This window comes from Mus musculus, chromosome 16 (genome assembly GCF_000001635.26).
Source record: "Mus musculus strain C57BL/6J chromosome 16, GRCm38.p6 C57BL/6J".
NCBI classification, from domain to species: domain Eukaryota; kingdom Metazoa; phylum Chordata; class Mammalia; order Rodentia; family Muridae; genus Mus; species Mus musculus.
Genome location: NC_000082.6, coordinates 3,758,779 through 3,780,647, shown reverse-complemented (window position 1 = coordinate 3,780,647; position 21,869 = coordinate 3,758,779). Strand labels below are relative to the sequence as shown.

Sequence of the window (21,869 nt, the reverse complement as noted above, 5' to 3'; positions counted from 1 at the left end):
CTTCTACCCCCAGCTTTAAGAACAATGTCACTGGTTGCTAGGCTATGCGTGTGTAGTATCCGGCATGGGCTGGATTTGTTCTAGAATTTGTAATGAAAGCCTGGAAGGCAACATTACAAATTACAAAGGCAAAGACAGAATCCTGAAGACTCTACTGAAGGGAGTTAGAAAACTGACACCATCTGACCTTACACCCTTTGAAGAAGTTAACTCAAATGTCACAGGCATATAAATGACAAGATGCCTAGAAGGCATGAGAAAAATCTAGATTTAATAAAAAAAATTGTTCTCTTCAGGCTGAGAAATGGCTCGTTGGTACAACACTTGCTATAGAAGCATGAGTTTGATTCCTAGTACCCATGCAAACAGTCAGGAGCAACAGCATATGTTTTGTTGTTGTTCTTGGGTTTTGGTTTTATTTTGTTTTTGTTTTTGTTTTTGTTTCCACAGGGTTTCTCTATGTAGCCCTGGCCCTGGCTGTCCTGGAACTCCCTATGTAGACCAGGCTGGCCTTGAACTCAGAGATCTGTCTGTTTCTGCCCTCCTCTGCCCTCCAGGCTGGGATTAGAGGCATGTACCACTACTATGGTAGTGCTTGTTTTTAACCCCGGAACTAGGGAGGCAGAGATAGGATCTCTGGGGCTTGCTGGTCAGTCAGCCTAGCTCAATTGATTCAAGTTCAGTGAGAGACCCTATCTCAAAAAGCAAGGTGGAGAGTGACTGAGGAAGACACTTGAAACTGACTTTTAGTCGGGTGTGGTGGCGCACGCCTTTAATCCCAGCACTCAGGAGGCAGAGGCAGGCGGATTTCTGAGTTCAAGGCCAGCCTGGTCTACAAAGTGAGCTCCAGGACAGCCAGGGCTACACAGAGAAACCCTGTCTCGAAAAACAAACAAACAAACAAACAAACAAACAAGCAAACAACATAAAAAGAAACTGACTTCTAACCTATACAAAGCACACAAAAGAAAATGAAAGCAAAGCAAAGCAAAACAACAACAACAACAACCACAGACTACCTTTGTTGACCTGCCCCAGCCATTGAGAGTAAGTCTCCTTGAATTAATGGAAATAAGTGGAGTTACCAGGGTGCTCCAGGTGTCTGAGGTCAGTACGAACAAAGCACATCTCATTTTTAGTTACTCAAATAAAACATAAGTGACATTTACAGTTAGCTTAAGCAAACACAAGTAAAGCGAGGGAATACACCTGGTGTTGTGTGTCGTCATCTTTGCTCATGTGAAAAGGTCCACATATATTTCTTGTCAGGCCTCTGCCTTTCCCACAGAGACCATGTGCCCTTGCCCAGGCTCCTCAGTGCTCCATGGCATCCCCTTCATGTCCCTGCTCTCAATTGCATTCACTTGTCAAAGTATACCATTCTTTCTGGAAGGCCACCTTGTGGTACAACATCTGCATCCTTCCCCATCCTAGTTCACAGCTTTCTTACACAGGCTCCCTCAATCTCCTTTTGAGCTGTTGGTAAGGGTCTAAGAGACTCCCCAGAACAATACAGGTTCCTGCCAATGAATGCCCTTGGCTGCCTCCTAGAAGCTAAAGGTACGAAATATTGCTGAAGACACCAGAGACTTTAGATACAGGACTAGGAGGAACTGAGCTGGACCTGACTAGGGACCAGGGACCAGGCTCTCATAGCACCTGAAGGTGCTATGAGAGCTGCCAGGAAAGACAAGCAACCGATAGTCCTCCCCAGCTGTGAAGCAGCAGAGAATCAACTCAGTAGGCTGCATGCACATATAACAATACGAATGCTAGAAGCCATGATATGAACATAGTGTTCATGCTCAAAAAGGTTTTGCATTTTTAAAAATGCTCTGGAAAAAAAAAAAAAAAGGTCCAGACAATGAGAATACAAGGCACAGATTAAGAAAACATGCTGGGGCTGGAGAGGTGGCTCATTAGTTAAGAGCACTGGCTGTTCTTCCAAAGGTCCTGAGTTCAAGTTTCAACAACCACATGGTGGCTCACAACCATCTGTAAGGGGATCTGGCGCTGTAAGATTTGTGGTAGCTCAAAATGACCACTGTTGTAAAAAGTTAAGTAAATGTGTTCTTTACCTAGAATTTGCCTCACTGCAAGGTGTACTAAGAGATAGTTCTCTGATTGTATAGGAAAGCTCACACAATGTCTCCAGTCCTTAAGTTTACCCACCAAGAGATAGTCATCTGTTTAGAAAAGCTCACACAATGTCTCCAGTCCTTAAGTCTGCCCCTTAATGCAGTTAAAGGTTAACCAATGATAAACTGCCAAAACTTAGAAACAACCAACATATTCTCAAAGAAGTGAATAGATCTACTGCTACATTCAGACAAAAAAAATTATTCCACACTTAAGTAAGCTATTAAGAAATTAAAAGACACAGGAAGACGGTTCAGGAGCGGTTCAGCTGGTAGAGCCCCTGCTGAGCCTGCACAGGGGCGTGGGTCCATTCTCAGCACCACAGAGACTGGGAGTGGCATCTCATGCACATTTGTAGTCCTTGTAGTCCTAAGGTGGGAAGGGCAGGAAAGATTTAGGCAGTTTCTGCCAAGCCTGAAAACCTCTGGACCTACATGGTAGAAGGAGAACACACACACACAATCCTACACCCCTGTTGTTCTTTTTTTTTTTTTCTCTACTTGTGCACTGTGTCTTAGGGTGGCAGGATAGGAAGGGCACACACACACATACTCAATGTTTTTTGTTTTTTAAATATACTAACCAGAACTGGTTGTATTGACCTTGGAGAAGGGAATCCTTCTGAATCAGTCTTTGACGGAGAAGTCTTCATGTCATCTTCTAAAGGATGGATCCACAGCTTCCAGTTATCTGTCAACGATATCTAGTCAGGAGATCTGAGGCTTCTCCTGTGAATCTGTGTGCTGCTGATACCTTTGCCCACTAAGCTGTTGTGAACATTGGACCAACACTTTATTGCCAGGTGACATTGGATCCAATTTTACTCAATTCCTTTGATTCCTTGTAATTATCAAGAAGGATGAATTGGATCAGCATCACCCCAGGTGGTACTCACAGAGAACTGTTTTGTGGCAGTAGGTGAAACACACACACACACACACACACACACACACACACACACACACACATCAGCATTATCATGGATAAACAAGGCCAGCAAACAGCACGGTTAAACTCCTCCTTTGACCCCACTCCTTAGGGTCACATAATGTTTAAATATAAATGTTCCAAATTAGTTATGGTGCACACCTATTCCAGTACCTGGGTGGCTGAGGCAGGAGGCTGGTGAGTTCAAGGCCAAATTGGGATACAGAGTGAGGCTTTATCATACAAATTAATAATTGATCTGAGAATTAATTTCACAGTGAAACATTGACATTAAATTCATTGCTATGATTCATTACCATGGTTTCCACAAAAACATAAATACATGTTAATACTTTTTTTCTTAGAAGTCTATGCTCCAAATGCTTCTAGTCTGTATGTTCCAAAACTAATACTTAGTACTGTGACTAAAGACTACAGATTGGGTGCATTTGATATACAAAATTGAAATAAGTATTTCCTAGATACAATCTCCAAATTGCTCTTTCCCTTATTTAGAATGCTCTTAAAACTCTTGCTAAGCATTTCTGAGATGTCTAACTAAAAATGGCAGCTAGCACAAGTAACAGAGTTTCCCTGCAGAGCAAACCCTGATTACTCTCTGTGGAGCGTGTTTTCATTTCCAAAATATCTGATGAAATGTTCTTCGTGCCTCATAATTTAGAATTTCTCAACTTCAGATCCAAGCTCTATTGGGTGAATTTCTTCAGAGGATACCAACACGTTTCTCTTTCTTGGTGGTATTTCTGGAGTCTGAGAGGGCATGACCATCTGCAAAAGCTTCTCTTGCACATATTGCATGTCTAAGGCTGCTCACCTGTGTGTGCTCTCTGATGTTTAACAAGGTGGGAATTCTGGCTGTTTTCCTGAACTCATAACAGGGAAAAGCCCTCTCTCTCCCGAGTCCTGTGCTGTGTGTGAGGATTTGTATTCTGACTGAAGCTTTTCCCATGCCATGAACACTTAGCTGTTGTTATTACCTTGGTGTGTGGTTAGGTGCTTATTAAGATCGAAACTCCATTGGAACCTCTTACCACACTGCTGACACTTAAAAGGTTCCTCTTTGCTGTGAGTTCTTTGGTGGTTAATAAGGTCCGAGCTTTCCCCCACATTTCTGGCATTTAAATGGGTACTCTCTTGTGTAGATCCAGAAGTCTCAGCAGCACTTGTTTCCATGTTGATAATTTTTTCCTTTTTTTAAGTGGACAGTCTCATTGCTGTTTCCCCACCCTGCGTGCTTTGCTAAGACTTTGACTATTACTTTCTGAGAAACTTCCATTTGGGCTGTTTTTGTTTTTGTTTTGTTTTTCAAGACAGTATTTCTCTGTGTAGCCCTGGCTGTCCTGGAACTCACTCTGTAGACCAGGCTGGCCTCGAACTCAGAAATCTGCCTGCCTCTGCTTCCCAAGTGCTGGGATTAAAGGCGTGCGTCACCACTGCCTGGCACTTGGGCTTTTTTTTTTTAAACACTGCACTCAGTGCTTGTATGTCTAGGTCAGAAAGAGGAACAGGCTGATGGCTTTCAGGTTTTTTTGTTTTTGTTTTTTCTCGATTTAGCTTTTTAGGAATGAATAAGCACAGGACTCACCTAGGAAAAGGAACATACAGGAGTAGAAATCAAAATTCAATAATTTTAAATGATTAAAATCATGAAACCAAGATACACACACACTAAAATAAAATAAAATAGAGGAGCAAAATATTAAAAGGTTAAGTCCCTGTAAAGGTTCACATCAAGGCATGCCCCTTTGCCCACTCTTGTCTGATTACCTGCAGGAGAATCTATGGGTCTGTCTTTGAAGTCTGAGAAGCCTGAACCCATGGCTCTTTTCCTTGCTCCAAATAGAAAATCACTTTAGGATTAGGGAATACAGATAACAATGTGACTAAAGAAGACTGAATATGGGCATGAATAAAGGAGAGGCCATACCACTAGAGATCCTTGTGCCCCAGAAAGGAATATAAATTATATTCTTTGTTTGTTTGTCTTTAGAGTTTTTTCAAGCCAGGGTTTCTCTGTGTAGCTTTAGCTGTCCTGGAACTCTCTCTGTAGACATGTCTGGTTTTGAACTCACAGAGATCCTCTTGTCTCTACCCCCTGAGTGTTGGAATTAAAGGCATGTACCACTACTGTCCGGCATAAATATTCTTTTTTTTTTTTTTTTTTTTTTTTTGGTTTTTCGAGACAGGGTTTCTCTGTGTGTAGCTCTGGCTGTCCTGGCACTCACTTTGTAGACCAAGCTGGCCTTGAACTCAGAAATCTGCCTGCCTCTGCCTCCCAAGTGCTGGGATTAAAGGCGTGCGCCACCACGCCTGGCAATACATTATATTCTTAATTTAAGTAATGGAGCAGGGCTGGAGAGATAGTATAGCGATAGAGAACTTGCTGCTCTCGGATAGAATACACGCTCACCTCCTGCATCAGGCAACTCCCTATCACCTGTAACTCCAGCTCCAGAAGATCCAACACCTTTTTCTGGACTCCAAGAGAACCCTCACTTATACATGCATACTCCCCCCGATGATTATAATATTTTTTATCTTTAAAAATTATTTACTTATTTTGTGTATATAAGTACACTGCAGCTATCTTCAGGCACACCAGAAGAGTGCATCAAATCCATTACAGGTGGTTGTGACCCAGACAGGTCACTGAACTCTGCAAAAGAAAGAAGATCCTCTCCTATAAAGATGACAGACTTGCAGTTTTCCTGCATTACATCATTGGAGAGGAGAGCCTCAAATGGGACCCAACAACTCCCATTTTTCCTTGGATAGTTTGCAAATATCAACAAGTTCTAAACTGAATGGACTTCATCTCCGTGCTTGCCATCACTGACTGGACATAAGAACTGTGTAGTAGGCCAAGCTTTATAGGAACTAACAGAAAAGCAGGAGGAGGGAATCAGTTCATAGCGTGGGAAGTGTCTGATTTCTTGAGCCAAGTTTAGTTGTCCATGGATGAATATCTACAGTAACATGCTGTGATAATGTGTGTACAAGTGCACATGGAGATCAGAGAACCACCTGGGTTGTTTTTGAGGAGACACCACCACGATGGCTCATTTTATGTGACATTTAACTTGACACAAGCTAGAGTCATCAAAAGGAGGGAGCCTCAACTGAGAAAAATGCTTCACTGAGATCAGACTGCAGGCAAGCCTATAGGACCTTTTTAAAATAGTGATTGATTGTGGAGAGCCTATCCCATTGTGGGTGGTACCACACTTGGCCTGATGGTCCTGGGTTCTGTAAGCAGGCAATCTGAGCAAGCCAGTAAGCAGCATCCCTCCATGGCTTCTGCATCAGCTCCTGTCTCCAGGTTCCTGTCTGGCTTGAGTTTCCGTCCTGACTTCTTTCGGTGAAAATGGCACTGTGGAAGTGTAAGCCAAGCAAACCCTTCCTCCCCAGCTTGCTTTGGGCCATGGTATCTCATTGCACCAACAGTAACCCTAACTAGGACCATCTCCACTTATTTATTTAATTTTTTTTTGTTTTTGTTTTTCAAGACAGGGTTTCTCTTTATAGCCCTGGCTGTCTTGGAACTCACTTTGTAGATCAGGCTGGCCTCGAACTCAGAAATCTGCCTGCCTCTGCCTCCCGAGTGCTGGGATTTTAAAGGTGTGCGGCACCACGCCCGGCTTTTTAATGTTTTTTGAGACAGTTTTTTTTACTAGCCAGGAGTTCACCAAGTAGGCTAGGCTGGCTGAGCAGAAAGCCCAAGCATCCTCCTTTCTCTGCTTCCCCAGCTCTGAAATCACAAACACATGATGCCCAACTTGAGTTCTTAGGTGGTTTCTGTGGGATCAGACTCAGGTCCTTGTACTTGCCTGACTGAATCATACCCCTGTCCTCTTTTTCTCTATTACTATTGTTGTCATCATTGTCATCGCTGTCACAGCCATAGCCACCGCCACTGTCGTCGTCATCATCATCATCATTGATGATGGGGTCTTACTATGTAGCTCTGACTGGCCTTGTACTCACTATGAAGCCCAACCAGGCTGATCCTAACCAGGCTGATAACTAACTCCCTTGAGATTGCATCATGCACTACCCACCACACCAGATTTAATGATTAATCTTGTTAATTTGGTCAGACTATGACATTGCTAGGAGAAGAAGCATAAGGCTGAGCCTGTCCAGACAAATCCAGGGAGGATTAATTAATCGGGAGAAGATTTGTCCTGAATGTGAGTGCTATCATCCCTGAGGCCAAGTGCTGGGATGGAATACAATGATAAGGAGAAGGCCTTCTGTCTTAGTTAGGGTTTCATTGCTGTGAAGAAACATGGTGACCAAGACAACTTTTATGAAGGCAAACATTTAATTGGGGCTGGCTTACAGTTTCAGAGGTTTAGTCCATTATCTTTATGAGGAGAAGCATGGCAGCATGCAGGCAGAAATAGTGTTGGAGAAAGAGCTGAGAGTTCTGCATCTTGATTCAAAGGCAAGGTGGAGAGACAGTCACCCTCAGGCAGCTAGGAGGAAGCCCTCTTTTGCAATGGTTGGAGCCTGAGCATAGGAGGAGACCTCCAAAGCTCACCCCACGTATTTTCTCCCACATGGCCATAACTCTTAACAGTACCCCCTATGGGCCAAACAATTCAAACCACTCTACCATCAACCACAGGTATTTTCTTAGTTTCCTAGTCATCCTGACATGACCCATTTCGCTATGCCACATTGCCCCTCCCCCACCATCCCCAACCCCTCCCCCCTTCATAAATGAAAATTTGAAACTGTAAACTCAAGTAAGTCCCTTCTCCCTACTTTTTTAAAAAAATTTATTTATTATATGTAAGTACACTGTAGCTGTCCTCAGATACTCCAGAAGAGGGCATCAGATTTCGTTATGGATGGTTGTGAGCCACCATGTGGTTGCTGAGATTTGAACTCGGGACCTTTGGAAGAGCAGTCGGTGGTCTTAACCACTGAGCCATCTTGCCAGTCCTTCTCCCTACTTTCTATCAGGTATTTTGCCCCAGCAAACTGACTTGCTCAGACATCTAAGGGTTCCTGCTGAGCAGAGTGGGTCTGAGAAAAGATAAGGTGAAGCTCAGGGAGCCCTAAATAACTGAAAAGTTCACCTGGGACTGGGCAATAAGAGCTAAGGGGCCATTCTCTAGTCTTTGGTGCATGTTAGTGCCACAACAGCCATGTTTGCTGAGTAGGCACAGGGAGTAAGAGAGCCAGGGGAAATTTCTCAGTTTTGTCTATAAACATCTCTAAAATATTGAATATGTGGATTCTCTCATTAGAGGAGGGACAACTTTGCAAGTATGCTCCCAGAAATAGTTTCCCCATTGTAAATAAGAACAGTGTCTACCAATCCCCAAGCTCATCTGTTTCTATGAATTGTCAATTGATAAACAGATATGGTTGCATTCTTCCCTTTGAGTGTTGCTCTGAACTCCGCAGAATTTAAGAGTTTGAAAGTGAGAAACCAGGATCCTAGAGAGCTGAGTAGAGGCTACAGGAGGGTGGCAATGAGCAGATCGAGTGCACGAAGAGACAGGACAGGAGGATGAAGAAACAGCAAGGCCAAAAGGAACAGAGGGGGACTGGCTTGTGCAGGGTGCGAAGGCTGTGGCAAAGGGCTGGCAGTTCATCTTGAATATGAAAAGCCATCACAGGATTTAAAAATATCAGTGGATAATATGGTACAGTTAAAATATTAAAGGGTACAATAGGGCAAGAATGGAGTTGTGAGTGCCATCCAGAAATGTACCTGGCTCCAGGAATTGCTGATGTCGGCCAAAATGTTCATAGTGCAAGAGGCTAAGACGTGGCGGGATTCTGAAGCTGCATTCTGAAGGCAGTCAAGAACATATCATTCAGTTGGCTATGATTGATGGAGGATGGCAGGGTGAAAGCAAAGGCCATATAAGGATGACAACCAGAGTCATCAAGAGGTAGTGTCCTTTATAAAGATGGAGCAGACACAGGAAGAGCAAATGTGAAGGAGTATGGAAGAGATAACAGCTTTAGAATGAAAAATCAACAAGTACACTTAAACAAAGCTCTCCAGGGTCTGGGTGTGCACCCCCCACCACTAGCACCTCACTAGCTAGTTCACTAGTTGTGAACTGACCAGCCAGCCACCAAAGGGAGATTCACGGGGATTTCACTCTTAGTGAGCTAGGAGGACACATCATTACACTAGTTTTTAAAAATTCACTTTATATCCCGATTGCTTCCCTCCATCCTGGTCACCCCTCACACAGTCCCTGCCCCCATCTTCCCTCCCCTTCTCCTCTGAGAGAGTGGAGGTCACCCTTGGGTATCACTCCACACTGGCACATGAAATCTCCACAGGGCCAGGTGCATCCTCTCCAACTGAGGCTAGACAAGGCAGCCCAGCTAGGGGGATGTAGTCTACAGATAGGCAACATCTCTAGGGACAGTCTCGCTCCAGCTGTTGGGGGACCCACATGAAGACCAAATCTCCCACACATGTGGGGGATTTGGTCCAGCCTGTGTATGTTCTTTGTTTGCTGGTCAGTCTCTGAGAGCCCCCAAGGGTCCAGGTTAATTGATTCTGTTGTTAGTCTTCCTGTGGAGTTCTCTTTCCCTTCAGGGCCCTCAATTCTTCCCCCAAGCCCTCCATAAGAGTCCCCAAGCTCCATCCAATGTTAATCTGTGAGCCTCAACATCTGTTTCAGTCAGTTGCTGGGTGGAACCTTTCAGAGGACAGTTATGCTTGGCTCCTGTCTGCAAGCATAACAGAGTATCATTAATAGTGTCAGGGATTAGTGCTTGCCCATGGGATGGGCCTCAAGTTGGCCAGTTATTGCTTGGCCATTCCCTCAGTCTCTGCTCCATCACCATCCTTACATTTCTTGTAGACAGGATAAATTTTGGGTTGAAAGTTTTGTGAGTAGGTTAGTGTTCCCATTGCTCCACTGGTGTCCATGCCTGGTGTATTAGTCAGGGTTCTCTAGAGTCACAGAACTTATGGATAATCTCTAAATAGTAAAGGAATTTATTGATGACTTACAGTCGGCAGCCGAATTCCCAACAATTGTTCAGTCGCAGCTGTGAATGGAAGTCCAAGGATCTAGCAGTTACTCAGTCTCACGCAGCAAGCAGGCAAAGGAGCAAGAGCAAGAGCTAGACTCCCTTCTTCCAATGTCCTTATATTGTCTCCAGCAAAAGGTGTAGCCCAGATTAAAGGTGTGTTCCACCACACCTTTAATCCCAGATGAAAGGCATAGCCCAGATTAAAGGTGTGTTCCTTAACTCGGAGATTCAATCTTCTGGAATCCATAGCCACTATGGCTCAAGATCTTCAAACCAAGATCCAGATAAGGATCTCCAAGCCTCCAGATAAGGGTCACTGGTGAGCCTTCCAATTCCGGATTGTAGTTCATTCCAAATATTGTCAAGTTGACAACCAGGAATAGCCACTACAATCCACCCCTTGTCAACTTGACACAAATAATATCTCATGTTCACATGAAACAATAACAAGGTTGTAAATACGCCTAACATGATATAACTATCCCTCGTACAATCACAAACGCATTAGTAAATTTACAATGGGCATTCATATTACTTTATAATCCTCGTTTCTGCAACTGGTTACGTGGCCTTAATTGGTATTTATAACTACCTTCCTCTACTACCCATTCTGTATTTCCTTCACCTTCAGCCAGCACCTCAGCAGGTCTTGGCTCTTTTCCTGGAGGATTGACCCATACCTTCATTCCTGATGGGTCTGCGTCCTTTGTCATCCTGCTTGGATTAGGCTGTTGTAGTTTCCCATTGACTTTAATCACAGGACATGGTAGTACTAAGAGACGCCCTAAGGGATCTCCTGCACTCCAGACATAATCTTGCTTACCACCATTGTGAAGAGGTAATCCAATTTCCCCATGGTAATCTGGATCTATCACCCCTCCTAACACTGTTATTCCTTTTTTAGCCTGTTGGTTTAAGGGCATTAGAAGCCCAAAATGACCAGGGGGAAGTCTGAGCTTCCAGTTCAATGGAATGTTTGTTGTAGCTCCTGGTAGGAGCACTCCCCTCTCTGGAGCCAAAACTTCTAGGCCAGCAGAACCTAGAGTTATGGGGACAGGAAGCAAAAATTTTCCTAGAGGGTCACTAGGAGTGATAGTAAGTGGAACTATTCCGTTTTCCACCCCTTGATTCCTGGACCCATGAATCCTGGCTATGGGTGAAACTGTACCATATATCGAGCGCTGATTCAAAGCATATACTGCCTTCTGAAGAACTCTGCCCCAGCCTTCCAAGCTGTTACCACCTAATTGGCGCTGTAACTGCGTCTTCAAAAGGCCATTCCATCTTTCTATCAGCCCAGCTGCTTCAGGATGATGGGGAATGTGGTAAGACCAGTGAATTCCATGATCGTGAGCCCACTGTCGTACTTCTCTGGCTGTGAAACGAGTTCCTTGGTCAGAAGCAATACTGTGTGGAATACCATGACGATAGATGAGGCATTCTGTCAGTCCGTGAATGGTGGTTTTAGCAGAGGCATTACGTGCAGGAAAGGCAAATCCATAACCAGAATAAGTATCTACTCCAGTAAGAACAAAACGCTGTCCTTTCCACGAAGGAAGTGGTCCAATGTAGTCAACCTGCCACCAGGTTGCTGGCTGGTCACCTCGAGGAATGGTGCCATATCTGGGGCTCAGTGTTGGTTTCTGCTGTTGGCAGATCTGGCAATCAGCAGCAGCAGTAGCCAGGTCAGCCTTGGTGAGTGGAAGCCCGTGTTGCTGAGCCCAAGCATAACCTCCATCTCGACCACCATGACCACTTTGTTCATGTGCCCATTGAGCAATGACAGGGATGGCTGGGGAGAGAGGCTGACTGTCCACAGAACGGGTCATCTTATCCACTTGATTATTGAACTCCTCCTCGGCTGAAGTCACCTTTTGGTGAGCATTTACATGGGACACAAATATCTTCACATCCTTTGCCCATTTGGAGAGATCTATCCACATACTTCTTCCCCAGATGTCTTTCTCACCAATTTTCCAATTGTGATCTTTCCAAGTCCCTGACCATCCAGCCAATCCATTGGCTACAGCCCATGAGTCAGTGAATAATCGTACATCTGGCCATTTCTTCTTGCAAACAAACTGTAATACCATGTGTACTGCCCGAAGTTCTGCCCACTGTGAAGATTTCCCTTCACCTGTGTCTTTCAAGGTTGTCCCAGAAAGGGGTTGTAATGCTGCAGCTGTCCACTTCTGGGTGGTGCCTGCATAACGTGCAGAGCCATCAGTAAACCAGGCTCTAGTCTTCTCCTCTTCGGTCAGTTGATCATAGGGAACACCCCATGAGGCTATAGGTGCATGCTTGGCAGCAGATGGCATTGTAACAGGAGTAGAAACCATAGGCATTTGAGCAACTTCTTCATGTAACTTGCTTGTGCCTTCAGGACCTGCTCTGGCCCGATCACGTATATACCACTTCCATTTGATAATAGACTGCTGCTGTGCACGTCCCACTTTATGACTTGCAGGGTCTGATAGTACCCAGCTCATGATGGGTAGTTCAGGTCGCATAGTGACTTGGTGTCCTATTGTCAGACGTTCAGTTTCCACTAAGGCCCAATAGCAGGCCAAGAGCTGTTTTTCAAAGGGAGAATAGTTGTCTGCAGATGATGGTAGAGCTTTGCTCCAAAATCCCAAAGGCCTTTTCTGTGATTCACCTACAGGGGCCTGCCAGAGGCTCCAAACAGCATCTCTATCAGCCACAGACACCTCAAGTACCATCGGATCTGCTGGGTCATATGGTCCAAGTGGTAGAGCAGCCTGCACAGCAGCCTGGACCTGTTGAAGGGCCTTCTCCTGTTCCAGGCCCCACACAAAGCTAGCAGCTTTCCGAGTCACTTGGTAAATAGGCCTAAGTAACACACCCAAGTGAGGGATGTGTTGTCTCCAGAATCCAAATAGACCCACTAAACGTTGTGCTTCTTTCTTGGTTGTAGGAGGGGCCAGGTGCAATAACTTATCTTTCACCTTAGAAGGAATATCTCTGCATGCCCCACACCACTGGACTCCTAAGAATTTCACTGAGGTAGATGGTCCTTGAATTTTGGTTGGATTTATTTCCCATCCTCTGATACGCATATGTGTTACCAATGAGTCCAAAGTGGTTGCTACTTCCTGCTCACTTGGTCCAATCAGCATAATGTCATCAATATAGTGCACCAATGTGATATTTTGTGGAAGATCCAAACGATCAAGATCCCTTCTAACTAAATTATGACACAGGGCAGGAGAGTTAATATATCCTTGAGGCAAAACTGTGAAGGTATACTGTTGGCCTTGCCAACTGAAAGCAAATTGCTTCTGGTGGTCCTTATGGACAGGTACTGAGAAGAAGGCATTTGCCAGATCAATAGCTGCATACCAGGTGCCAGGAGATGTGTTAATTTGCTCAAGTAAGGAAACTACATCTGGTACAGCAGCTGCAATTGGAGTTACTACCGGATTTAGTTTTCGGTAATCAACTGTCATTCTCCATGATCCATCTGTTTTCTGCACTGGCCAGATAGGAGAGTTAAACGGAGATGTGGTGGGAACCACCACCCCTGCATCTTTCAAGTCCTTGATAGTGGCAGTAATTTCTGCAATTCCTCCAGGAATACGATACTGTTTTTGATTCACTATTTTCTTTGGCAGAGGCAACTCTAAAGGCTTCCATTTGGCCTTTCCAACCATAATAGCCCTCACTCTACAGTTCAGGGAACCAATATGAGAATTCTGCCAATTTCTGAGTATATCTATCCCAATTATACATTCTGGAACTGGGGAAATCACCACAGGATGTGTCCGGGGACCTACTGGACCTACTGTGAGTCGGACATCAGTCAAAACTCCATTAATCACCTGCCCTCCATAAGCCCCTACTTTAACTGGAGGGCCACAATGTTTCTTGGGATCCCCTGGGATCAGTGTCAACTCAGAACCAGTATCCAGCAGACCCCGAAAAGTCTGATTATTTCCTTTTCCCCAGTGTACAGTTACCCTTGTAAAAGGCCGTAGGTCCCTCTGGGGAAGAACTGGAGAAAGGGTAACAGCAAAACCTTTGAGTGTCTTATCAAGATCCTTCCTCAGAGGAACCTGGCCACCCCTTCATTCAAGGGGTTCCGGATCTGCAAACTGTCTCAAGTCTGGAAATTGATTCACTGGCCGAGATTGCTGTTTACCACGATCTAATGTAGCCTTTCTTTCATTTGTTTGAGAATTTTTCTGCTTATACAGATCAAACAAATATGCAGTAGGCTTCCTATGTATTTCATTCCTGGAAACACCATGATTGATTAGCCAGTACCAAAGGTCCAAGCGAGTCATGCCATTATAAATTTCACCTCTCCTGTGCTGACCATTACTGGGTATGTTATTATAAACATTCTTTTGTCTACGCTGTCCATTATAATAACTAGGATCACCTTGTCTCCGGCGATTCAATGCTGCCACCTGGCCCTTGTTACCTCGGGATCCAACTAAACCCAGTGAATTTAATTCATCTAATTGAGCAGAAGCATCTCCAATGCTAAGATCTGGCACAAGGAAAAGGGAAAGAACAAAACCCTTCAAATGTGCTGGTGCCCCTCTCACCAATTTGCGTCTTATAGAGCTGGTGAAAGGCATATCTTCTGGACCTTCCCATTGTGGACAATTATGCTTTACACAATATATCCACTCTAGCATTGCAATTTCCCTAAGTCTTAAAATCCCTTCATCAACACTAAGCCACGGAATATCAGGCATCTCCAAGTCATTTCCAGTAGGCCATCTTTTGATAAACACCTCAGCCAACCATTCAAACAAACTTTTGACACCTTTTTTAACTATGCGAGCTTCCGTCTTAAACCTAGAATCTCTACTCAGAGGACCCATGTCAATAAACTCAGCCTGCTCTAGTTTTATGTTCCTTCCACCCTTATCCCACACCCTTAAAATCCATTCCCACACATATTCACCAGGTTTCTGCTTGAATGAATTAGCAAACTCATTAAGCTCCTTAGTAGTGTAGCGAATTTCCTCATGGACTATACTTTCTACCTCCCCTCTAGGAGCCTGTTTTGCTTTGAGTCTGGTTACAGGTCTAGAAGAAACTATTGGTGGGCCGTGAGCAGACTCTGCAAAATTAATTTCCTCATGTGGGGAAGGCATTATTTCAAGAGGTGGGGCTGAGGGTACTACTTCCTCAGGTGGGGCAAACCCTTGAGAATCTGAGGATTCAAAATTCTCAGCTTCAACATGGTCTTCCCACACATCCCCGTCCCATGTTGTAGGATCCCATTCTTTGCCAATTAGAGCCCTTACTTTAACTGTCGACACACTCTGAGGCTGAGACTTGAATTTTCTCTGTAGTTCAGCCAACCTTACAATGAGAGTTTCTGTTTGATTTTCTGCAACTTGAGCTCTATTGCTACAAGAGAGAAGATTCTCCTCAAGGACACACTTAGCAACTTTTAGATCGTTTACTTGTGTCTGGAGCCTTTCGATTTTATCACACAACTCCTTCCTTTCATTCATCATTTTTTCCACAGATACTAAGAGCAGCCAGCCAGTAAAATCATTTTTCGATTTTTTCCCCATCTTGTAGAAAGCTTTGTGCACTGAATCACCTAATTCATTAAGAAAATCAAGGGCATTAGCTTCTTTAAGTTCGGAATATAGTTTCAACCATGGGTCTTCAAAATTCTCTGAGCTCCCAGGAGGGAGAGAATCTGGAGAGGTTTCAATATTTGAAAGTGCTGGTGGATCAACAAGCCAATTCCAGTATTTTAAAAGATTCATCCTTGTACTTCTGTTACTCTAGAACCATTCCTGGTACCAACTTCCGTATTAGTCAGGGTTCTCTAGAGTCACAGAACTTATGGATAATCTCTAAATAGTAAAGGAATTTATTGATGACTTACAGTCGGCAGCCGAATTCCCAACAATTGTTCAGTCGCAGCTGTGAATGGAAGTCCAAGGATCTAGCAGTTACTCAGTCTCACGCAGCAAGCAGGCAAAGGAGCAAGAGCAAGAGCTAGACTCCCTTCTTCCAATGTCCTTATATTGTCTCCAGCAAAAGGTGTAGCCCAGATTAAAGGTGTGTTCCACCACACCTTTAATCCCAGATGAAAGGCATAGCCCAGATTAAAGGTGTGTTCCTTAACTCGGAGATTCAATCTTCTGGAATCCATAGCCACTATGGCTCAAGATCTTCAAACCAAGATCCAGATAAGGATCTCCAAGCCTCCAGATAAGGGTCACTGGTGAGCCTTCCAATTCCGGATTGTATTTCATTCCAAATATTGTCAAGTTGACAACCAGGAATAGCCACTACACCTGGCTACAGGAGGTGGCCTGTTCAGGGTTTCATATCTGGGGATGTGAAGTGTTGTGAGTCATGGCTAAGGTCACCCCTATGGATTTCTAGGTGTTTCCCCCACCCCAGGTCTCTAGCACCACCTCCACCAGTTGCAGATTTCTATTCATTCTCCTGGTCCTCTGGTCATCTTTCCTGTCTCTCCCCACACCTGACCCTGAGCACTCTCTCCATTCCCCTCCCCATCCCTCTCCCACTCACCTCTCTCTCTCCATCTGCCTGTTTTAGTCATATTCCCCCTTCTAAGTGAGATTCAAATGTCCTTGCTTGAGCCTTCCTTCTTGTGTAGGGTCTGTGGAATGTAGCTTTCTGGCTAATATCTATTTATAAGTGAGTTCATACCTTGCATGAGGACAGATCATTAAAAGTCTACAGAGAAAAGAGAAAGAGGACAGCCTCATAGTTTTCCTGCAATATGCTGTTGTGGAGAACTTTCTGAATAGCTCCCATACTTCCTGGAAAAAGTACACAGCCACAGCTTCAAATTTTAACAAGCTCTGAAGAAGAGAGCGTATTTTGACCCAGAACTTGTGTCTACAGAAGCAGTTAGACCACTTGGCTACCAACTGTGCAGTCAGAAAGGCATGGAAGGGTTAACAGCTTGCAGCTGCAGTCACGCACTGCATAAGAATGTTGCAGTCAACAACAGTCCATAAGGCAGTGGTCCTATAAGATCAGAGAGGAGTTACAAGACTTCCTGCTCAGAGGCTAAATGGGACAGTGTATTTCTCAATTTCATTCTGGGGTAAACAGGCCTGTGGCATCAGCACTATAAAATCATGGCATAGTTACATATATTGTCTTTAAATGACTGTTTACATATTTACTACATGACACTATGCTATACTATACTAATTTTATCACTTTAAAGTCCTCCCAACTTCTACCTCCTAAGCATATATGAGCACAATCTTAGCTTCAGAAAGTCACTCATAGACACTTTTCACCATAAGCACAACCTATGCTCATATTATGAGGAAAAAAAACTATTAATTCTCTCAGAAAACATCCCCTGATGAATGAGAGTGCCTTAAGAAGCGACAAGGCAGAAAGGAGTAAGGAAGTAGCCCAGGAGGTACACGGTTCCCAGGTTACAGTAATCTGGTTTAATATAGTTCTGAGCCCATCCCAGGGCATCCGAATCCTGGGCAGCAGAGAAAGGCGGGCAACACATGGAGAAAGCACAGCTCACCTAGAGATGGAGCTCACAAGAGCTCAGGTGCCACTGTCTGGGCTTTGCTGCTTGTCTGCTCTTGATCAGGCCTGGCTGTGGGTAGAGAAGAACCACAGGAGAGTTCTCATTTCCCACAATATCCTGAGCTCATTTATAAAACACAGGCAGGTCTTGTTTTATTCAGTAGAGATTTGACACTCTTCAGGTTGTACCAGTAATAGTCTGCTTGTAATTAAGAGTTAAGTATATACCAGCTCTTGGAATCAGTTCCCTGTGAGGTTTCTTAGTAGTTGGGGTGTGTATGTGTGTGTGTGTGACTTTTGATTTTCTTATATTTATTTTTAAGTTAGGCAAAAATAAAGAGATATGGAATTCAAGTACTCAAGGACTCTAGTATACAATAGAAAATGAACTTTTTTTTCCTGATAGGAAATGAAATCTTCCACCTACCCTTTTGCCCCAATAAATGATTGTTCTCATTAAACCCCCATGGTTGCCTGCATTAAACCTCTAGGGTATCTCATGCCTCTAGTGGCCAACTCAGATCCCAATTCCTTGGATATTTTGTGAGAAGGAGGTGGCCACAAACATTGCTTCATTTCTTCTCTTCCTCTCAACTGTTCTGAGAAACAGAAATCATGATGTTATTTCCAGGGTTCTAAGATGCAGATGTATCTCTACCCTAGGCTAAATCACACAGCTGGTACAGTATCGGAGAAAGCATAACTGTTATCAAAGCTGCTTTCACAGTTCCACAGAGCTGGGTATCAAAACATGCCCATTATATTTTGGTTCAACAAATTACTATCAGTAACTAGTGAGGAATGTTTATGAAGTCTCTTACCCCTCTCATAATGAATGGCTCAGTTACTTCTCGAGTACTTCTTCTCAGTTGTCCTGGTAGATCCTGGTAAATATTGCAAAGTAAATAACCTGAGATCCATCTTGTGGTTCAGACTCTCCTGGCTTTCACTCAGACTCTTTTATTTCTCGAAAGAGCATTGCATCCTTCCCCAGACATGGATTATAACCTAGAAACCATGTCTATCCTTTTATCACAGAACTTCATGAAGGTGGACTAGAGGTAGGAGGAGGAATAAGTATGTACCCCCCAAAAGGAAGCATGAGACACTGAAGGAAGTAACAAAAAGACTTGAATATTGGGCCATCAATATTTCAGAGAGAGAGAGGGAGGGAAGGAGGGAAGAGAGAGAGAGAGAGAGAGAGAGAGAGAGAGAGAGAGAGAGAGAAAGAAGGAGGAGGAGGAGGAGGAGGAAGAGGAGGAAGAGGAGGAGAAGAGGAGGAGGAAGAGGAGGAGGAGGAAGAAAGCTGTTAAGAAGTCTGTTCCTCAGGCCAAAGAGTTGGCTCAGTGGTTAAGAGCACTTATTGCTAATAAATGAGATGTCTAAAGACATCTGCAGTTCCTCAGCACACCTTTGCCTCTCTGTATACCACCTACTTCAGGCCACTGGCAAGGTCCGACAGTCACATCTTCTTAATCTGCTTTTTCTGCCAGACTCTCCTTGCATTCCTTTGTCAGTGGCTTCACTGTGATACTTTAAGATGTCCATGAGTGAGCCTCCTCGGGGTTACTGGAGCATGGGCACCTGAGCAGTGGCTATACTACTGAAGACAACATCCTTGTCCCCCATTAAACATTAACTGTAGAAGTCTAGTGTGGTGACACACACCTTTAATCCGGGCACTCTGGAGACAGAGTCAGGCAGATCTTTGAGTCGGGTGCCATCTTGGTCTACATATCACAGACCAAGTTATAGGCCAGCCAGGGGATAAATAATGAAAGTGCAACTCAAAAAAGAAAGTTAACTGTAATAAATCCCTAGGGAAGGCTACTACAGGCTTTTCTCTCCAAAAACTAAGGAACTGAATACAATTTCTCCTATTGGCTATTTTTCTCTAGGGTAGGGGAAGTTATTCAGAGAAAGCAGATTAAATAGATTAAAAGTTTTGCTAATCTACTTGCCAATTACTTTGACACATCCTTCATTCTTTACAATAGTCCAGAGGCTAGCAGGTGTCTGTTGTCTGCCCGTAAATATACTTTATCTCTGTACCAGTCCACAAAGGGGACTAAGCACTAGAAAGAGGAGCAGTACTTGTCCTCACAGCTACTACTGGGACTTCCACGGGCATTAGCCTCTTCCCTCTAACTTTTTCTACGCAGTGTTCACCTAGCTGTATGGTTTCTGCTTTTCTTCCCTGTTCTTGCTCTACTTTCAGTCTTTGCCCTGGCTAGTTCTATGACAACCTGAAACACACTAACATCAGTTTGGACAAGATAATCTCAATTGGTAAAATGCCCTCACCAGACTGTGGGCAAGCCAGTGGTGCTCGTTTTCTTGATTGATAATTGATGCCGGAGGGTCCATCTCATTGTGGGTGGTATTACCCTTGGGTTTGTGGTCCTGGATGCTATAAGAAAGCAGACTGAGCAAGCTATGGAGAACAAGACAATAAGCAGCACCCTTTCATGGCCTCCAGGTCCTGTCGATACTTCCCTTAGTGATGGACTATGATGTGCGAGTGTTAGCAAAATAAACCTTTTCCTCTCCAATTTTCATATGGACACTGTGTTTCTTTGTAGCAATAGAAACCCTAACAAAGACAGTCTTCTAATCTGCACATTCCTTCTTCCCTTCACTGCCTTGAATTTCTGAGAATTTAGGTTCTGCTGGGTATGGTGGCACAGCCCTATAATTCTATCTACTTGAAAGGCTTAGCAGGAGGATCATCCATTCAAGGAATGTGCGGGCTGGATAGTAAGACTCTATCAAAACTGAAGGCTCCAAGCCAGGTGTGGTGGCACATGCCTTTAATCCTAGCACTTGAGAGGCAGAGGCAGGTGGATCTCTGAGGGTTTGAGGCCAGCCTGGTCTACAGAGTGAATTTCTGGACAGCCAGGGCTACACAGAGAAACTTGTGTATTGGGGAAGAAAACCAAACAAACCCTGAAGGCTCCAATATATAGTTCCAATTCCATGTTCACACACAGGCCTGATTAAACCCAGCGGGTTTTAAAACAAAAAGATGTGAATGAGGGAAAGGGAGTCTTAGAGAGAAAAGGAGAGCTGACAGAAGAAAGAGACTGGGGGATGAGAGTAATCAGAATGTAGCATTCATGTATGAATTGTCAAAGAAAAAATTTAATTAATAAAAATAAATACAAACTTAAAAACAGGGTGGGTGGCTCATCCAATCAAGTGTATGCTGTGCAAGCGTGGGAACCGAGCTCCTTCCCCAGCACGGAAAGAACAGCCAGTCGTGGCACCGTCTCAGAAACACAGCTCAGAGGGCAATAAAGGAAGACACCTGAAGTTGACCTCTCATCAACATAAATGGCTGAGTAAATGGCTGAGTGTTCCAGTACTCTACACAGTGACACATACATGCACATGCATGTACACATGCACATAATACACACATGCACATAACACACACACATGCACACAAGACACATACATGCACAAGAAGGATGGGCTGCTCTGATTTATATTCAACGAAAATATCTTCCAAAGGCCCTGAAGATGGGGCAGTGGGAAGAAGAGAAGCACATGTCATTAAAAAAGTCACGATGATCTTAAGATATGCTACTTACCGTAAGAAAGAAGACCAGAAAAGGTTCTGACTTGCCTATCCCTTTAAACTGGTTCAGCAGTTGAGAGCACTTGCTGCTCTTGCAGACAGCCTCTTGAGTTACCAACCACAGGGTAGCTCACAACTGTCTGTAAATCCAATTCCAGTGGATCTGAACCCTTCTTTTGACCTTCACCAACACCAGGCACACAAGTGATATACATACATGTGTGTAGGCAACTCTTAAAAAAGAAATAAAAAAAATTACCAAGTTTTGGTTTCTCTTTTATGTCTATGGGTGTTTTGAGTGCATGTATGTCTCTATAACACTTGCATGCCTGATGCCTATCGAGGGCATCAGATCCCCTTGGAACCAGAGTTATAGATTGAAGTGGAAACTTAAGGGTTCTTTGGAAAGTTGATTGGATGGTGTTTTGCTGGGAAGAAAGCTTTCTGGGATCCCAAGGAGCCTGACACAAAGTGGGCCAGTCAAACAAGTGAAGGAACATTTAGTTAAAATGAACACAGGTGTGGGAAGCTCAGGCAGACTCATGAAGGAATGAGCAGCTGAAGCAGACGCAAATGAAAGGATGTTCTGCAGGCGTGGTGGCGCACACCTTTAATCCCAGTACTTGGGAGGCAGAGGCAGGCAGATTTC

At 44.1% G+C, this 21,869-nt stretch overlaps 2 long non-coding RNA genes across 2 annotated transcripts; both read right to left on the bottom strand.

Annotated features, from left to right (window-relative positions):
• Positions 1-2,290: 2,290 nt before the first annotated feature.
• On the bottom strand, positions 2,291-4,906 carry Gm41409. The gene is made up of 3 exons (XR_875859.2): positions 4,855-4,906; positions 2,723-4,408; positions 2,291-2,508 (listed from the first exon to the last, which is right to left on the bottom strand). It is a non-coding gene; the product is annotated as a predicted gene, 41409 (long non-coding RNA).
• An 11,885-nt stretch (positions 4,907-16,791) lies between these two features.
• Gm36195 lies at positions 16,792-21,869 on the bottom strand. The gene is made up of 3 exons (XR_384622.4): positions 19,945-21,869; positions 18,462-18,524; positions 16,792-18,239 (listed from the first exon to the last, which is right to left on the bottom strand). It is a non-coding gene; the product is annotated as a predicted gene, 36195 (long non-coding RNA).